This window comes from Pinus tabuliformis, chromosome 3_1 (assembly GCF_031772625.1).
Source record: "Pinus tabuliformis cultivar Carrire ecotype Pingquan chromosome 3_1, CPIR1, whole genome shotgun sequence".
Classification (NCBI taxonomy): Eukaryota; Viridiplantae; Streptophyta; class Pinopsida; order Pinales; family Pinaceae; genus Pinus; species Pinus tabuliformis.
The window spans coordinates 484,178,353-484,185,112 of NC_142301.1; the positions used below are offsets into that span (position 1 = coordinate 484,178,353).

Sequence of the window (6,760 nt, forward strand, 5' to 3'; positions counted from 1 at the left end):
TGCCCCACATCTAGAAATGAAAAAATGTGCAACAGGAAGAAGAAACCACCAATGCCTGTAAAATATGGCTTGCCAATAAAAATGATGGAAAATCCCCAAATGAAACATCGTGGCCAGCAACAGAGTCAGTAGCAAAGAAATGAAAAGATAACAATAGTAGGAAGAGGACAACAACACATTCGGCGACAAGAGGGAACACTACTTGAATAGAGCCCTTGATGAACCCTCACGCACACAAATACCGCCATAGATACCCAAACACACCAAACAAGCCCTAGGAAACACACTGATGGCAGACCTGTGAAAGAGAAAAAAATAACTGGCAAAGAAAGGAAAAAAAGGCATGAACCAGGGGTTGAGACAGCTAGAGTTCGTCGCTCGTCCCCCGCTCCAACTTTTGTTGCACTCCTCTTCTAGTTAGGCTTTCTTCTTAAACATTAAACATTGAAAGAAGTACAAAACTCTTTCATGCCTTGAATTAGAAAGAACTTATTAATGGAATAAGAACCCTCTCACTCTTTCTTTCTCTCTAACATTTAAAATTAAATTCTTTTACTCAACATGCACATTGGAAAGTAGAAAGAAAGAAATTATTTTAACGTCCACGAGGCTAAAGATAGCCTATGGGACAGATTGCTTCTTCATCTGCTTGATGTATTCGACCCTTTTTCTGTGAAGCTTCAAAATAAATGCTCCCAATTTCTCGACAAACCCCTCGCTAAATAGATTATCCCAAGAGCTAGTTGCCAACATATTTGCATAATTTTCCCTGTTGTCTTTGAAAGCCTCACATTCTAAAATGAAATGTTTTTCTGTTTCCACTTTTCCGGAAGAACAAAAAATGCATACTCTTTCCTCCCACACTCCCTTTGGCCTTTTCCAGCACCCTATTTCACAACGGAGTTGATGAGAATTGGTCCTTAACTGAGCAATAAGAAATTTGGCTCTCCAAGAGATATTGGCCTCTATGTATGCTTTTGGTTGATGAGTATGAGTGAAACACTTCAATATAGTAATTTTTCTTTCTTCCTAGCTCCTTATCCCAAGTATGTATTTGATTTATAACCCACATTAAACTTTTTTTGTTATTAATATTTTTTAAATGTTACATAGCAACTCTATATTAAGAAAGGAATAAATTACACATCTTCCTCATAATGGAAAGTAAAAATATAAGAAAAAAATAATTTAAATTAAGGAACTTTTTTTTTTTTTACTTTGAATTACTTTATCACTATATATAAAGTTGATTTAAAATTAAGGTGGAAATTGAATTATTTTGTTTATGATTGACATTGATTTTACTATTTTATTATATCTCTCATACTAAATTGTAAAGTGCCTCACTGAATTATAGAAAACCTCTCAAGGCAACAATAATCCAACTTATTTAAATCATTATATTATTTTATTAGTCTAACTAATAGAGGAAACTACTTTTTTCAAGGCATTTTTCTTGTTAAGTTAGCTAAAATCCCATAGAGATTTTTTAAATCTTGAGTGTAGGCTATTTAATTTGTAAAATTTGAGTATCCATTTATAAATTCAAAAATATATTTTAAATGATAAAAAATCTCAATTTAGCATGAAACTATATTTTCTATTCCCATAAAAAAAACCATTTCAATTAAAACCATCACTTTACAATAAAATAATAATAATAAATAACTAAATAAATTTTATACCTTCTCAAATTATTAATGCAATTTCAATCAATAAAATATACCCTTTTAATTTTTTAATCAAATTTTAATAAAAATAAAACAAATAGAAATAAAAATATTTAGATTAGTACGGTTCCGACTCGACATACTTCGAGCAAAGTTTAAAACCAGCGTTTTTTTCTTACTGGAAAAAAATACTTCGAGCAAAGCGATGCTCACCGCTAATGTAACGATTGAGATGACCAATGGTAACCTCACTTTCTGCTCCATTCAGCCGTCCTTCGTTCATTCCATATTTCCTTCTACTCCCTCACCAAATATTCACAGCCCACTACCCCCTTCATCCAAAATCACTATCTCAGGAACCCAATGGAAATATCAGCACTTACGTTTCTATCTTGGAGACATGCACAAACATCCATACACTAGAACAACTCCAAGCCCACCTGCTCATAACTGGACTTGCAGAAACCCCCTTGTTGGACACCAAACTAATCAATATATATGCGAAGTGTGGAAGTCTAGAGGATGCACGCAAAGTGTTTGACACAGCATGTGAACGAAATATATTAGTATGGAATGCAATGATTAAAGAATATGCACAAAAGGGGCCATGTGAAGAAGCCCTCAGACTTTATTACAGAATGCAGAAAGAAGATATACAGCCAGACAATTTCACATTTCCCTATGTGCTCAAGGCGTGTGGTAGCCTGTTGGCTCTGCAAGAGGGTAAGTGGATTCATCATCACATAGTTAGGAGCGGACATGAAAGAAATGTTTATGTGGGAAATGCTCTCATAGACATGTATTCCAAATGTGGGAGTTTAACGGATGCGCGTGATATGTTTGACAATTTGAGTGAACCAGATGTTGTTTCCTGGACTGTCATGATTGCTGGGTATGCCCAGAATGGACATGTTGGAGAAGCTTTGGAGTTGTTTCGTCGAATGCAGACCACCTGGGTGCAACCCAATCCAGTAACTATATTGAGTGTAGTCACGGCGTGTCGGCATCTAGGGGATCTGCAGGTTGGGAAATCGATTCATAATTACACAATTAGGAGGGGATTCGATACAGAATTGTTGGTGGGGAATTGCCTTATAGATATGTATTTGAAGTGTGGTAGAATTGACTTAGCCAGGGGAATGTTTGACAGAATATCTGGAAGGAATGTTGTTTCTTGGAGTACCATGATTGCTGGATATACGCAAAATGGACATGCCCTTGAAGCCTTGGAACTCTTCGGACAAATGCAAGAGGCTAATGTCAAACCAAACTCCGTCACTATCATAAATGTGCTTCCGGCATGTGCTCAACTGGGAGATCTGCAACGAGCTAAATGGATCCATGATTTTGCAGTTAGCAATGGATTTGAATCCGATATTTCTGTAAGGAATTCGCTTATAGCTATGTATGCGAAGTGTGGAAATGTAGAGAATGCACGCCAAGTGTTTGACAAAATGTCCAAAAGAGATGTTGTTTCTTGGAGTGCAATGATTGCTGGGTACTCTCAGAATGATAATGACCACGAAGCATTGGTGCTCTTCAATCAAATGCAGCAGGCACGTGTGAAACCAAACTCAGTCACCCTACTGAGTGTGCTTTCGGCATGCGCCAAGTTAGGTGCCCTGCAACAGGGCAAATGGGTGCATGATTATGTAACTGACAATGGAATGCATTTTGATATTTCTTTGCAAAATTCGCTTTTAGATATGTATGCTAAATGTGGGAAAATGGAAATTGCGTGCAAAGTATTTGAGCAGATATCTACAAGAGATGTTGTCTCATGGAATGCAATGATCTCTGGCTACTCCCAAAATGGATATGCTAATGAAACCTTGACACTATTTCATCAAATGCAACTGGCACGAATGTTGCCTGACTCGGTAACGATCGTTAGTGTCCTCTTGGCATGTGCACATTTGGGAACTTTGCAACAAGGAAAGTTGATCCATGATTATGTCATTAAGAGTGGATTAGAATCTGATGTTTTTGTGGGGACGGCCCTCATAGACATGTATAACAAATGTGGGAGTGTACATATTGGACGCCAAATTTTTGACAAAATGTCAGAAAGAGATCTGGTCTCATGGAATGCAATGATTGCAGGCTATGGGATGCATGGGCATGGGCAGGCTGCAGTTGAACTTTTTAACCAGATGCAACAGACAGGCGTGAAGCCAGACCACATCATCTTCGTTTGTATTTTATCTGCCTGTAGTCATGCAGGCCTTGTAGATGAGGGCTGGCGATTATTTGATTGCATGAGCCGTGATTATTCGATAACCCCTAGAGTGGGGCACTATGCATGCATGGTTGATCTTCTTGGACGTGCAGGCCGTCTGCAAGAGGCACATGATTTCATCAAAAGGATGTCCTTGCAACCTGATATTAGAGTGTGGGGAGCCTTGCTTGGTGCATGCAGGATTCATAATAACATTGAGCTAGGAGAATGTGTGGCCGAGCATCTTTTTAACTTAAATACGAAAGATGCTGGGCACTATATACTACTGTCGAACATCTATGCTGCTGCTGGCAAGTGGCATGATGCAGCCAAGGTGGTAACAATGATGAAAGACAAGGGCTTGAAAAAGACACCAGGCTGTAGTGTGATTGAAGTAGAAAGGAAGGTTCACACATTTCTTTCGGGAGACAAATCTCACCCTCAGTCTCAAAAAATCTATGCAATGTTGGAAACCTTGAGTACACAGATGGAGACAGCAGGGTATGTTCCAGACGTGAATGATGTGTTGCATGATGTGGAGGAGAAGATGAAAAAATACATCCTTTATGGTCACAGTGAAAGGCTTGCCATTGCTTTTGGACTTATCAATACAAGCCCTGGTACTACTATACAGATCACCAAGAATCTTCGTGTTTGTGGGGATTGCCACAGTGCCACAAAATTCATTTCCAAAATTGTTAGGCGAAAGATTATTGTAAGAGATGCATATCGATTTCATCATTTTAAGGATGGATTTTGTTCTTGTGGTGATTACTGGTGATAATGAAATCAATTACACTAAGCAGATGTTCATGTAAGTAGAAACCAATGCAAATTACTCGTCCTCTCTTCTTAGCTTGTATTTATGTCACATATTTTGTTTCGAGCAGGTCTGACATATAATGCACTTTTTTGGAGGCATAGATATTTAATATTTATTGATCTTTGGAAATTAAGACCAACAAAGCTGAGGTGTTAGGCCACTTTCACGCTACAAGTTTGATCGAAACTAGGTTAGGAGTGAGTTCAGAGACTTCTATGGATGCGGTGGACTAAGTTGAATTGGACACCTAATCTGGATTCGGTTTCAATTCATTAAATCCGTTGGTCTTTGGAGATTAAGACCAACAAAGCTGACGTGGAAGGCTGCTTCCATGCTACAAGTTTGATCAAAAGTAGATTCGATGTTGGAGTTCAGAGACTCTATAGATGCCATGGGTTGAGTTGAATTGGACCCCCAATCTGGATTTGTCTTCAAAAGTTTCCAATGTTGATGCGGGGGTGTGAGAACAATGTAAAATAGCTGCAAGAATAATGCAACAGAATGGATCAAGAAAAAAAGGATATAGTGTGACTCATAGTTACCAATTCAGCCGAATTGTGCTAAAGAATTCGGAAATTCGGAAATTCAGTTCGATTCGGTCATAATATGCCCAATATAAATTGTTGATCATGTTTTCTGTGAAAATATTTGCAGAATTTTTGTAGTAATTCATTCCCAGCAAACCCCAGAGATATATTTCCGATGATTCCCTGTGTCCTGCCTGTGAAAAATTCAATTGGGTTACTTCATTCATTACAAGTTACCCAATGATTCATCAGGTGAGCCACTCTTTAGGTACCAACTTATTGTAAATTTTCAGCACAGCTAAAGTTCAACTGCCTAGTCCACTTAATTAGATGTTTTTCTCATTATTCTGAATTCGATGAATCCCAATAGACAGATTGGGATCCCTTTATTCTTAGCCTCCCTTTTAGGCGTCTTCATTCTTATTCAGAAAGAAGGAATTGAAAGTTCCTTTTCTCTGTCTCCACTCTCATTCGATTACAGTGTCCACTACAAAACTGCAAGCCCTGGGATGACATTCAATTACCAGGTTCCCTTTCCAGTGGTCTACTACAAAACGGGAATGGTTGAATTCCACTGCTCATTAAAAAAAAGTTTTCTAACATGTTTAAGTATTTGTAAGATTTATATCCCCAAATTTTTTCCATTTTGGATTTATGACCGCCTAATTTTTTCCATGTCGATTCAAATTCAAAGTTGAGTTGGAAAACGGTAACCATGGTTTGACTTTGAGTGAAGATGGTTAAGTCCCCAGTTTAACCTTTCTAGAGTTTAACCTTTCTAGAATGTTCTCATTTTAAGGCAAAGTAATGTTTTAGTTGTTTAAAGTGATTTATTGTAGTCTAGACTGCCCTATGAATCGGCCCTTTTCTGGCCATTTAAAATAACGAGAATGGAAATTGGTATTTTTGCACTAAAATCGTGCAAGAATCATTTTGCATTTAATAGAAATGCAGATATTAAATGTTTACATTGTACAATCCAGTTGCTTCAGAGTTATTAAAGGTGCTGAATCCATTTCTGTATTGAAAATAGTGATTTAATCAATCCAACATTGCAGTCTGGCAAAGATTGCCTGATCGGATTTTGGCCATGGCAAACCAGAAAGGGTCAGAAACATAAAATGTTTAAACTTTACTTAGTTAAAGATGGTTAAGGCCCCAGTTTAACCTATCTAGGATATTGCAAAATACATTTTAGTTGGTTAAATGATTTTAACCTATCTAGGATATTCTCATTTTAAGGCAATATTTATTTGAGACGATTAAATGGTCTCATTTTAATTGGATAGATTGTGGAAGGCTAAACGAAGCTTAATTTGCAGCTAACACATATTCAAAAACTAACAAAATTATGTTTCGTTCTTCCTCATGTCTCCAAGAAGAATTATAGGAAACATACACATGGAAGCAACGAGCAAGAGAATGTTAATTTGCAGCTAACCATATATTCCAAAACTAAAAGAAATATTTTTCGTTCTTCCTCAAGTCTCCAAGAAGAATTTTAGGAAACATACACATGGAA

The 6,760-nt window shown here is 37.3% G+C and overlaps 1 pseudogene; it reads left to right on the forward strand.

Moving 5' to 3' along the window:
• The first annotated feature begins 1,829 nt into the window (after positions 1 to 1,829).
• Positions 1,830 to 5,836, forward strand: LOC149187908 (pentatricopeptide repeat-containing protein At3g26782, mitochondrial pseudogene; annotated as a pseudogene).
• The last annotated feature ends 924 nt before the right edge of the window (positions 5,837 to 6,760 follow it).